The 12,781-nt window shown below is 37.5% G+C and overlaps 1 protein-coding gene across 8 annotated transcripts in view; it reads right to left on the bottom strand.

Annotated features, from left to right (window-relative positions):
- LOC117394428 (nuclear receptor coactivator 2-like) overlaps window positions 1–12,781 on the bottom strand; it is a 102,329-nt gene that overhangs the window by 55,962 nt on the left and 33,586 nt on the right. Inside the window, exon 1 of one of the 8 annotated variants that reach the window (XM_059017274.1) lies at window positions 11,309–11,422. The exons of the other annotated variants lie outside the window; for them this stretch is intronic. The gene's annotated coding sequence lies outside the window, so the exon portion shown is untranslated. Of the gene's footprint in view, window positions 1–11,308; window positions 11,423–12,781 lie in introns of those variants that run through there. 8 annotated transcript variants of the gene reach the window in all.

Below are 12,781 nucleotides of genomic sequence, written 5' to 3'. Positions count from 1 at the left end.
CATTTTAAACAACATCAATATTAAAATGAAAGACAACTATCGGATACAACTCAAAAGTTTTATTCAAGCACATCATGTCAAACGCCTGCACAGCCGAAACACTGTACTTAAATGAACATAAACATAAAAGGGTTTATTTTCTAACTTACCACATATAAAGCACTACTTCAAAAAAATGAAAAACTATAATAAAAAATAAACTAGTGTGTGAACAGGTATATGTACATACAAAACTGTAAAAACGAAAGTAGTTTTTAATTTAAAACGAAAGTAACATGTGTTTATCTCTTGCGTGTGTGTCATTCGCAGCATAGAATCCAGGTTGAGCTGCAGCAGCCTGCTGTGTTAAAGTGGTATACGTGAATAAAATATTGTAACGACCTCGTCTTGAGGCTCAAAGCAGGAGACGGAGACGGGATTCAGGGGGATTCACACAGAGAAGAGAGCGGACCACTACTCTCATGGGAGGCGGGGCTCTAGACACGGTCCGCACCCAACTGCGGCTCACATACACACAAACCCACACTACGGAAACTAGTGGTATGGGCCCCTCCCCAGAACAACACAGATAACATGAAGGCACAGGACCAGATGAAACAAGACAAACAAACGAGACAAAACAAAAGTCTTGCCAACCTGAAATGTGACCAGGTCACTACAATATATTGAACTTACATCCATGAAGAGGTACTATTTACATTTTTTTGAGTACTCAAGTAATAAATTAGTGCTTGAGTAATTCTAATTATTTAGAGTACTCAAGTATTCTAACCCACCCCTAATAGAGTGCTAATAGAGTACTCAAGTATTCTAACTCACCCCTAATAGAAATTGTAGATATTTTTTGTTGCTGAAATAGAAAAGCAAAGCAAGTGCAATCACCTCGAGACATATTATACTGGGTACATACAAATCTGTTAAAACGGTTCAGCTTGCTAGCTATTGAGTGATGTGTTGGTATGTATGTGAATGATCGATTAATCTAAGCAACAATCGATAGATTAATCGATTACATTAATAACCGTTTCATGCAGCACTAATAGGTTACGTACTGTAGATTACTCTTAAATCTGCCCACATTACTGGCACTGCTGTCTCCAGGTAGCAAATCATTATGACAAAATATTAGGGACCTACTGTATAACTCAACCCTGCAATTACTCTGCTTCCTTGAGCTCTACAAAACAGCCTGGAATGACATCCTTCGACAGCTCTTGGTTATGCAGCTGCAAGACGCCTCATTTCTGCTGCAGCTCTGTTTAAGTGGAGCAGACTAGATTACCAAATGAGTCACAACAGCAAAAAAAGACCACTTTTGACACGAATTGTTGGGAATTATTACATTATTTGACAAGTATTAACAACTGGTGTGATATCCAAGAAATATACCGTAGTGCATTTAAAATAATCAATAAATACACCAACAAAAAAAGTAAAAAAATAAAAAATAAACAAAAATGTTTAGAACAATTTATGGGGATCTGGTTTATTTTCTGGTGTAGTTTAGCACATGATTCCATATAATATTTTACAGTGGGTCAACACATGTAGAGTCACTGGTTGAGTTAACAATTAAAAATCAAAGTGTGAATGCAGCACCATAATGGTCCTATGCAGGACTGACCTGTAGGTGCTGACTAAGTGAACTTGTTCTCAGTCAATTGGATAAAAAGCATTGATATTTAATGCATAGCACTGCAGCAATGAAGTGCCTCAGCAAGCTGTCTCTGAAACACACACACACACACACACACACACACACACACACACACACACACTTCCAGCTTACTGTAACTGTGAAACTTTTCAGATTAACTTTTGGTCCACATTGCCTCATTACTTTTAGTTTTTTTCAGCTTCAGCTCATCAAAAATGACAAGAAATAAAAAAAAAAAAAAAAAAAAATAGGTAGGACAAAATAAAATACAAAAATACTAATGTTTTGATAAGCGGTCATTCCATGCCAAATCTACAAATCCAGACACTTTTTCCTGGGTCGCCATCTCAGAATATGATGCAGTTATTAGTGCCATCAAGTACTGCAAAACGTGATTTTTTTGCAGCAACTTAATTTCGCTAATGGCCTTCATTGTCCATTTTTGCTGCAATAAATGTTTGTGCTTCTTTTTCTTTTAATGTACGGCACATGTATGAATAATATATTTCACGGCACATTAATTTTGCAGATTTTTTAAGAAACGCGAAATTAGCAAACATTTCTTGCTTGTTTTACAGTAGTCCATTTTAACATTGACTAACTAACGGACCACTTCAAGTTCACCAGTCAAAACCTACAGCATGGTTTACATAATTAAATACACCACCCACTCGATATATCGCGGGTGTCGGGGTCCTATAAATCCACTATATAATCGAGGGCCGCGATATAGCGAGAGACCCATAGAAAAACAAATAGGCTAACAAATACTGTAGAACCACTCTCTCGTTTTATCGGGTGTCTGGGTCCAATATAAATCCTCTACGCAACCCGCTTTTTCTCATTTTAAGTATAAAAAGCAGCACACCGTTTTAATTCATACTGTGGAGGGTAATTGCTTCTCATCAACTTAAGCACCCAATTAATGTCATGAACCTTCCTCTCCTTTCTCAAATGCCCAAAACGCTGCATTGAAAGAATCCATTCCCAGCTTTGGAGGCTTGTTGCTAGGGAGCTGACGTCACTGCCCTATGACTTTTGCTAGTGCATTGCTTAAGAAAAAAAAACAGTTTAGCACGTAGAGATTTAATTTGTTTTGTGTTACTGTGCAATGCGTGTGTATATGATAACAGTACAATATTAATGCTTTGTTTTTAATGGTTCTGCATATTTTAGTTTAATGTGCAGTACAAAATAAAACGAATAGTAATTCGAAGTGAATTTGTCTATGTGTAGTGCAGTTAAGACTGCAAAAATGGGGAGCCAACTCCAGGACAGCGATATATCTGAAACCACAGTATAGCAATGGGGTCTAAAAATGTTTTCACTCCCCAACAAAAGTTCACAGGTCAACTTAGCAATTAGTGAATTACAGTACTATATATAGACTGATAGGCACATTTTACCAATTAGCTGCTCACTTAAAATTGATTAGTAAAATGTGTGCATAGCTCTTTGCCACATGTCTTTTTCTTAGGAATAGACTTCTTCTATAATTGGCAAAGACAGAACAGAGAGAAAAACCCAGACAAGCAAAACTACAAGTAGTTAAGAGTCTGGTATATAGGGCTACTGATTTACCACGATCGTGGAATCACGGACGGAATCGTGGAATTAGGCATTGGGAACGGAATTGGCATTTTGGGAATGGAATTCTGCTTTGCAACTGCACCTTTTAAAAAAAAAAAACTGTGCAAACAGTCTTTTACCGCCGTTACTCTCCTATAAAAAATAATGGATTGCTTTGAAAACTACACTACCCAGAAGCCCAGCGATATAAAACATTTGTGTATGTTTATTTGGATCACTGGATAACAAGAAAACAGGTAGTTTTGTGGGCGTTACGCTGATGGACTGTCTGTCTCTGCTGCGGTGCTGCCTGTGTGCTCTGCGAGTCGAGTTGTTTAAAAAAGCAACTAGCTGTTTTGTGAGAATTCTATTCTGTGGAATAATTTTGGAGTTGTATATACAGAAAAGTATATACATCATTTCATTTATTTAGTTATTATCGCAAATCTGTTATCCCGTCACCCGCTCAACACAAGGAAACAGCATTATTTCTAATTTATCATTAACGCCATAATAATACTACGTACTCAGAGCGATTTATTTATTTTTTTTTTTTTTTACACTTGTTGCTATAACATGGCTCTCCCCACTCTAGCTACTGTAGTAAGAGCAGAACATGATGAAAATTGTAGATTCAACAAGGAGTGGATCAATAAATACTTCTTTATTTTACCAACTGTACCGAACGCAAAGCCAATGTGTTTATTATGCAATTAATGTGTCAGTAGTTAAGGAATACAATATGAAAAGGCAAACTACAGTATCTCAGGGACTTCAATAATAAAAAAAATGAATTCAATAGATTTAATGTAAAAATGTTATTTATGTTCAAATTACACTGTTAATGCTTAATAAATTGGTAAAATGGAAAAAAAAATGGAATTGGTCATTTAGAAAAATCGAATTTGCCATTCCCAAGAATGGAAAATCAGGAGTCCTAGGTATATTAAAAGCACTGCAATTGTAACTATTCGGTGTTTAAGCTGAGATTCAAAACTGTAAGTTTCAAAGTCTACCAATGTTTTGCAGCCTTTAAAAACTACAACATTAACAAGATTGCTGCAGCCAAAAAAAAAAACTGGTCTCATGAAGAACCTGAATAAATGAACAAAAAAAAAAGAGAATGGTTAGCACTTACTTTTGAGTCCAGAAAATACTAAAATTTTCCTTTCTATGTGAATACTGTACATCTATCTATCCACTGTACCTAGATCTATCACAACATTAACCACAGCTGTCCTAATACAAGTAAGCAACTCAACAGTCAAGAACTAAAATCCATTCTTGCTTTCCAATGCTAAATTACCTTTGATAAAAATTCATCTCAGAACATTAAATCAAACAAAGAAAACCACTACAAAAAAAGGAAACACATTTTGCAGCTTCAATCTTGCAGTGGTGCCTTAAACTTTAATGCAATCTTCTAACAATTAAAAAAAAAACCACACAGAAGCATGAAACTCCATAGTCATTGCTTTTTTCCATTACATACCAGTGTGGCAGCACAATGGGCAATCGTTTTTCCTTCCTTTAAAGTTAACATTTATTTTAATATATTTTCAAGTGGTCACATCCAGGCTCCACAGCTCCAAACCTTTCCCGTTTCTTATCAAAAACAAAACAGTGGTTTCTGCTTTCACTGTGACTGAGCATCCTCCTTTACATCCTTTTTTCTATCCACCAACAAGAGAAAGACGCATTCAGAGAAGTAACAAGATAAACAAGATAACTACCTCTTATTTTTTTCATGAATGTGCTTCACTGGTACGTTAAAACTACAGAACAAAACAAGCTGACCTACTGCTGCTCATAGTCATAACCATCATCATATGAAAAGACCCTCCAACTTCCAAGTTAAGCTTGCAGGAACAATAGTGCAAGTACAGTGTTTAACCCTTCCCCAATCTCACACACACACACACACACACACATTCTCATTCCAGGTAGGAAGGCATTCACGTCCAACACACATTTTGCAGTGTGTCACAGTATCTGCGGGTCACTGGCTGGGAAAAGCAACACCACTGCTAATTTACTTCATGCACCATCATCCCCAACACCATCCCACGACCCATAAGTGAGGCTACAGTTTTTTTGCACTGTGAACCATTACATGAATCAGTCCTTGGCACTAGTGTGGATGGTTTAGACACCACAATGTGAGTAATGGCAAATTATAGTACTTCAATTGATTCTGCAGAAACTATTTTTTGGAAGATCTACAGTATATTTGTATGAAAATCAATTTGTTTCTACTTCCAACTGTTTTTTCAACTATTTTAAAAAGTACCTCAATACAATTCACCTTTACAGTCAAGACCCATAGAAGATGTTGTGATTTGGATTAGCTACTAAAAAATAAATACTTAAACCGCTTGCAAAACCTCCATCTTTCTTCTCTCAAATTTGCCTTTCAAAAAGACACTTGGTCTAGTTTCATTAGAATTCAGGACTATAAGGAGCTCCCAGTGGGTGGCGCACAAATGGCCGAGCGCTGCCCAAGGGGGGGGGGTCTTAGGTCTGCCAGGGTGTCCTCGGCTCACTGCGCACCAGCGACCCCAGTAGTCTGGCCGGCGCCTGCGGGCTTGCTTGTAAGCTGCACAGAGCTGCGTTGTCCTCCGACGCTGTAGCTCTGAGGTAGCTGCACGGCGAGTCTGCAGCGTGAAAAAAAAAAAAGCCATCGGCTGACAGCACACACTTCGGAGGACAGCGTGTGTTCGTCTTCGCCGCTCCCTAGTCAGCGCGGGGGTAGTAGAGGTGAGCTCAGCCTAAAAATAATTGGATATGCCAAACTGGGAGAAAATAATAAAATAATTGCCGATTACTAAACTTTTTATTAAAAAAAAAAAAAAAAAAAAAAAAAAAAAAGAATTCAGGGCGTTCTCTAGTACCAAGAGATCTGAATCCCAACAGGGGGCCAACACTCACCATGTGAATGCTACGGATTTCCTGACCGGGATGTACCGGTTACCGATACTGAGCTTGATATTGTTGTTCCAGAGAAAGAACAACAACCACAAGGATGACCTAAAAACAGAATCCAATCCAGCCTGCCAACCAACCAATAACTGCTATCAGAGCACTGCAGTCTTCATTGTGGAACTACATTCTCAAGGCATTCATAAATCAAGAACAAGTTACTTGGTAATCCACTTATTGTCAGTACAGTGTAAACAGTATGAAGCATAAAACACAGATTTTGCAACAAGAACTGGTGCCATCTGCATGTGGTGCACATGAAAGCATTAGATGTCCAGATGTAGGCAGGGCCACAGTGTGCCAACAGAAAATGCATCTGTGACTAGCAATACAAAAATGGCATATTCACAGAATGGTAAGTGTGAGAAAACTCCAGCAGTAACTTTCAGAGGCTTGCAGAGAGAGGGCTTTTCCTGTTGCTTTTAAAGCTGCCATTGCAAGGGTATCAGGAAATAAGCTGGGGTCAAAGTTAGGTCACTAGTGTTGGAACTGGAAACTCCAGGGCCATTGTGTTATCACGAAAACATTCAGGATTTCAATATGTGAGGGTTCAAACGTTCACTCAAGGGAAGGCCTCAAGACTCACAGGTCTTAAAAAAAAATGTGTTCAGCCTGAAACATTCACTCTAAAGGGAGAAACAAAAAAAAAATGTTTTCATGTGATATACATACAGACAGATGTTAATCAGACCTGTAAACACAGAACTCTATCAACAGATATTGATTTCATTTTTTTTTTAGAATAATGGCAGAATATCTGTCAAAAGCAAGAGTTGGGAATACTGTTCAGTGTATTTCAAAGCAGTAGCATTCTCAACAGTGGGTGATTATTTTGCAGATCACTAAACTGGCCATTTTAATTTGACTTTTGGTTACTCTAGAAAATGTACATATATTATATATATATATATATATAAACATGATTTAGATATTTTATTTAACATCATGTAATCAAAAAAAAGTATAAAATTATATCGCTAAATTCTACCAGAAGCCATAATAGTAGGACAGTGTTTCATGTTAGACTTCAAAATGTCACATTTTTCATTTTTTGTCAGTCTTTTGTTAAGTATATGGAAAACTACAAAGCAATATGTAATTCAATGCTAACGTGACATTATTCAACAGGTTTCATTCAACTTAATAAAGTAAAATAAAGTAAATTTAGTTAATTCTATAGGGTGAAGCAAAACTTTTGGCCATAGCTGTGTGTGTCATTATATATGTTATTGATGTTTATATATATATATATATATATAAACATCAATAACACTAAAATCCTATCAATAACATCAATAACACTAAAATCCTAATATTATGTTCGCTTACTAGCTTACCGTTTAAAATACCGTTTGAACCACTTTGTAGCTGAATAAATTCAAATGACTGTTGGAAGACCTCCTGTAACTATTTATGAAACACATCATTTATACAGTCTCAACTGGCAAATAAAAATGGTGGTTTGGAACAAAACCGAAACAACAACAAGGGAATGATCAAAACACACATGGTAACAGCTTTTAAAATACTTTGTTTGTGGATGATGAACCAGAACGAAGCCACCTTCAAGGCAGGGTTGTGAATGCAGACTCCACCACCAGCTCCCCCCCTCACCATTAGCCTAGCCTTGAAGAGGTACCCCACCACTAATGCTCCAGCTGAAGGTTTTTCTTCATGAGCTCTTTTTACAATCATTTGTATGTAATGGATTTAAAGTGGGAGCATCAGACAGCTACAAAAAGCCAACTTCCATTCACCGAAAGCTGATCACATTCATGAATCTTTTAAGCTGACAGACGCTTCAAGATGCCACAGGGAAGAACTGTATAATAAACACATTAGGGTGCAAATGGCCGGCATAGTCTACTTAACAATCAGCAACACAACCATACCTGAAGAATATTTTTTTTTCTTTTAATTGAAAACAGCTGATCCTAATAAATGATGTCTTAACAGAACAGCAGCTAATGTACCTTAATTTGAAGACTCAGCTATAAGACAAAATGATTAGGAAGCAAATTAAATATCTGTTACTCACTGTACCCACCAACCTTATGTCATGTTACTGGCTAACATTCTTTAAAAAGTCATTTAGAGAGCAGCGTACATCTCAGCTCGCATCAGCCCCTTAAAAAGCCGGAGTGGTCCAGCTAGAGCCCTCAAATCAAGCAGGTTTTTGACAGTGGCTTGCATTGCTTTTATTGACAAATCTGTGTACTGTAAGCACAGACAATAGCCAAATATTCCTTACCATTTACTGTTCAAAAGCAGTCCAAATCGATTAACATATGGTCCTAATGCACTTCAAGGAAACATTGAGCTGTAGTGAGGAGTGAGGGGCACAGAGGCAGAGAGAGGGATCACAATTTCCACAAGTTACATACAGCAAACTGTATTATTTATTCAGTAGTGCTATACAGTCAATTAACATATCCGGGCAGACTGCTTACCTAAGTAAACAGCCCGGGGAAGATAACAGGCGAGTGTGAAGAACATAAAATCGTAACTGTTATGCTGTTTTGCTAAAAAGTTAAAAGTGTACGGTAATTAATCATGCTTTTATAGGAAAAGTTCAACCACAAATCCACCATGCCAACTCAGTCATTCACTTTAGTTTCAAAGCCTTTTTTACCCTGCTCAGTAACAGATGATAAGAATGTTTGTGACAGTAATGCCAAGGAAACTCATAGTATTACAGACCCCTGTGTGTTCTCTTTAACTGCTATTAATGCCTTTTGTCCATGAGATTTATGCAACATTTTATTAATGGAAGATTCTCAGTTGTGTTGTAATAGCATAACACCATTAACGGTACAATAAATCTCAAAAACAAAAACTGAATGATGATCAAAATGACAATATTGTAATAAACGGGGTGTACGATACGTGTGTGGTGGGTGGGGGGGAGGGGCACAAGTGCACTATTTCAATGTCTTCAATTACATTTTGCTGCATATCTAAATATTATCTGCAATCATTTCTCCAATCTGAAAGGACGTCAGATACAGCACACCACAAATTCAATCAAAGATGACATTTGTGTTAAGGGGTTAATAAATAAGCAGGTAGGTACAGATACTAGTAAACACCGTGGCATCATCAGTTTTAACGAGGAAGAAACTGCATCAAAAACAGAAAAAAAGATTAAACAAGGAATATGTCGCATATCAAATGAAAAAATAAATAAATAAATAAATAAATAACCACCACAGGTCATTTACCTATGAATAAAAAAGGGTAAATAATTAAAATGTTAAGTTATTTTAACTGTGAAAGAAAAAATAAATCTAAAACTAGAAGGAGGAACGTGCAAATAATTAACAATAGCCCGGGTGCTTCACAAAACTGGCCTTTATGGGAGAGTGGCAAAAAGAAAGCCATTGTTGAAAAAAAATTCACATCAAATCTCGGCTAGAGTTTGCCAGAAGGCATGTGGGAGACTGAGACCAAGTGGAAGAAGATTCTATGGCCTGATGAGACCAAAATAGAGCTTTTTGGCCTCAACGCTAAGCGCTGTTTGGCGCAAGCCTAACACCGTACATCTTCCTGAGAACACCATCCCTACCGTGAAGCATGGTGGTGGCAGCATCATGCTATGGGGATGCCTCTCTGCGTCAGGGCCTGGAAAGCTCGTGAAGATAGACGGCAAAATGGATGCAGCAAAGTACAGAGAAATCCTGGAAAAACCTGAAAACCTGCTGAAGTCTGCAAGAGACCTGGGACTTGGGAGAAGATTCATCTTCCAGCAGGACAATGACCCCAAACATACAGCCAAAGCCACACTGGAGTGGCTTAAAAATAAAAAGGTCAATGTTCTGGAGTGGCCCAGTCAAAGGCCGGACCTCAATCCAATTGAGAATATGTGGAAAGAGTTGAAAATTGCTGTTCACCAAAGGTCCCCATCCAACTTGACGGAGCTAGAGCAATTTTGCAAAGAAGAATAGGCAAAAATTGCAGTGTCCAGATGTGCAAAGCTGGTAGAGACTTATCCAAATAGACTCATGGCTGTAATTGCTGCCAAAGGTGCCTCTACCAAATATTGACTCAAGGGGGTGAATACTTATGCAATCAATTATTTTCTGTTTTGTATTTGTAATTAATTTAGAACAATTTGTAGATTTTATTTTTCACTTTGACATTATGGACTTTTTTGTGTTGATCAGCGGCAAAAACTCCTAATTCAATCCATTTTGATTCCATGTTGTAACACAATAAAATGTGGAAAAGTCCAAGGGGGGTGAATACTTTTGAGAGCCACTGTATACAGTATAAACATGCAAAACAAACACAGCAGTACATTATCATATTACATTTTAAAAACTTCAATGCAACATCACCATCAAAACTACACAGTGAAACAGTTCTTGCGATTCTCTTTGACAGGTTTGTAACAAAACAAACACAAAGTGTGGTGGCGATATATAAAAAAAAATAATAATAACTTGTTGCAGGAATTTTCTTCCTTACAACGGAGTTCTAAGCCCCTTGCCCTTTACATATTCTATATATCCTGGTTAACAAATAAATCAGCAAAAAAAAGTATCAGCAGAGCATGTGACAGCATGGGCAGCTGCAATGCAAGCTACTGAACCACTGATGTTCCTAAACCTGCCTTATGGGGGTCAAAAGTTAGGTCACACTTCATGCCTATCCAATCCCAGGCCTCTCCAACAGGCTTCCAGCAATGGTGCCATTAGTGCAGGCTGCAAAGTGTGTTTATGTGAGCATATGTCCATTCTGTAACTTGTTTAAAATTCCCCAAACGATCACCAAAAAGAAATCCATTTTGATCATTAGAGACCAGTGCAGAATTTATAATGTCAACCTACTGTACAAGTAAAATGCTTCATATCACATTGCCAACCTATTCAATCATAAATATGCATGGCAAGAAAAAAAAAAAAAAAACACACACAACAATGCATCTGTTTCCATGTAAGGTAAACATCTTCGCTTATTTTGTTTTCTTTGATTACTTGAACACAAGGCACATTAAAGTGAACCAAACTGATTTGTGTCTGGTATTCATCTTATCAAAGTAAATCAATTTTATGAGATTATACAGTACTTGGCTTCCAATAGCACAAAATTTTCTAGCCTTACCTGCTTTGTCGTGTTCTAATGGTGAAAGTAATGACAAATATCAATGGGTCCAATAAACTCCAATTTCCATCATACAGCAATACTGGAATCATTCTTAACATACTGTAGCAGCTCCCTCACAGCCCAGACCAGCACTGTCATGATGTACACTGAAGCACATGCTAATCCTGGACTTGCGCAAACAGCAGCTTATCTCCTTTGTCATCTGCTCCTAATGACAGCAAACAAACTACCAATGCAAATCCTTTGAGCTGCTGATCAGATGACACCCCACACCAGCCCCCGCCCTTCACCAGGAAAATCCAGCACAGCAGAACTCAAATTCCTCTCGCTTCTGTTGCATTGCTCAGAAGCGTTTTTCTTTTCGTTGAGATAATAGCTCGTTCTTCAAATAATGTCACATGACAAGGCACATCCATTCACTGCACTGTCAGCAAAACAAAAAGCAAAGCAGTGCGATATCCGGCTACATTTAATTGCATTTGAGTCACGTTGAGTAGTTGCTTTTGTAATTGTAGGTTACAAACAAACCGCATTATGTGCATTAGAGTTTCACGCTATGTATGTCCAAAAATATTATCTAGAAGTGACCCCTCAATGCATTTCACATTTTTTCAATTACAGCAGTCTGAAAATAAATGTTCCCTTGAGTTGCCTAGAGACATCAACTGTAATACTTAAGATATCCCCCCCCCCCCTCATGTTGTAATACAGAAATAGTCGCCTTTCATCTTCTTTCACCTCCCACACAACACTTTCATCGCGTAGTGTTACAGTGGGACTGATATGAAGGTCACAAATATTTAGTAAATGTTTTTAGACCATTAGAACAGTTTCAAGAATACCAGTGTTTTATATTTATTAATATCCAACTGTGTTTTATTTTTGTTTGTTTTAACAGACTCTAACCTGAAATACAGCTGTCCATACAACACTTGTCCATATCACAGTAATATATTTCTTGATATTTTTATTCGCATATCATAGGTAAATTAACTAGGGAATTCCTTTTTTTTTTCAACTTTTACTTGGAAACGTTCACCAGAAAAGAATTTTTTTTTCCTTCTAAGCATCACAGTCTATCCAGATTATCATGCTCCCTCTGCAACAATGCTGGTGCTCTGACTGAAATGAGTGGCATAGTGTGGGAAGAGAAAATGTAGCATTGCTGCAGAGGAGAGCATGATCTGGATACATCGTGATCCTTCTAAGAGAATTATCTTTCTTCAGCCGAACGCTCCTGAGTAAATGTTGAGAAATGTATTCCCCAGTTGACTTGTGACCAGTGATGTGTGATTAATGGATTAAAAAAAAAGAGTCTGCAATATGTTTCAAAATATAAGAATGCGATAAGGAGCAACACAGCAAAAGTAACGCGTGCAATTCTTGTAAACACCACATGTTGTTCTGTAACCCTAAGTACAGTGTTATCACAGGGAAGGCCTGACAGAGGATTTGCTCCTAAGCAAGTAC

Source organism: Acipenser ruthenus, chromosome 3, assembly GCF_902713425.1.
Source record: "Acipenser ruthenus chromosome 3, fAciRut3.2 maternal haplotype, whole genome shotgun sequence".
NCBI lineage: Eukaryota > Metazoa > Chordata > Actinopteri > Acipenseriformes > Acipenseridae > Acipenser > Acipenser ruthenus.
This window is presented reverse-complemented; position numbering and strand designations above follow the sequence as displayed.